Here is a 915-nt window from a genome sequence, read left to right as displayed (position 1 = left end):
GCTGGAATGTACCAGGGGCGTTGCATAGGCCAAAAGGCATCCTCCTATAGGAAAAAGTGTCAAAAGGGCAGGTGAATATGGTCTTCTCCTGATCCTCAGGAGCAATATGGATCTGGAAGTACCCAGAAAAACCATCAAGAAAACAGTAATGAGATTTACCTGCTAAGCGCTCAACCATCTGATCAATAAATGGTAAAGGAAAGTGACCCTTTCTTGTTGATTGGTTGAGCCTCCTATAATCAATGCAGACTCTCCAACTGTTATGCACTCTCGTAGGAATCAACTCGTCTCTCTCATTTCTCACCACTATAATTCATGTCTTCTTTAGAACCACCTGAACTAGGCTCACCCAATGACTATCAGAAATGGGATATATAATCGCAGCTTGTAAAAGCTTTGTGGCCTCTTTCTTCACAACCTCAATGATGACTGGATTGAGTCTCCTTTGTGGTTGTCTCACTGGTTTAGCTCCACCTTCCAAGAGTATCCTATGCATGCACATAGATGGGGTAATACCAGGAATATCAGGTAAGGTCCAACCAATTGCCTTCTTATGCTTCTTCAGCACTTGTAACAACTTCTCCTCTTGATCAGCATCAAGGGAGGTGGAAACAATAACAGGAAGTTTCTAAACATCCTCTAAGTAAGCATACTTGAGGTTTTCAGGCAAAGGTTTAAGCTCTAATACAGGTGCTTGCAAAACAGATGGAACCAAAGTAGCAGACATAGATTCTGCAGCTTGTACCTGGACAAGTAAATCAGATTGTCGTATGATGTCTGCAGCAATTGGGTTAGTGCAATCTGATTCTACAACATTTGGATCAACAGAAATTTGCAGAAACTCATCAATACAAGAATTACACATTTCTGAATCAGTGCACGTATGAGTCTATCAATGACATAGAATCAAAATCA

The sequence above is a fragment of the Lupinus angustifolius genome, chromosome LG06 (genome assembly GCF_001865875.1).
Source record: "Lupinus angustifolius cultivar Tanjil chromosome LG06, LupAngTanjil_v1.0, whole genome shotgun sequence".
Lineage (NCBI taxonomy): Eukaryota > Viridiplantae > Streptophyta > Magnoliopsida > Fabales > Fabaceae > Lupinus > Lupinus angustifolius.
This window is presented reverse-complemented; position numbering follows the sequence as displayed.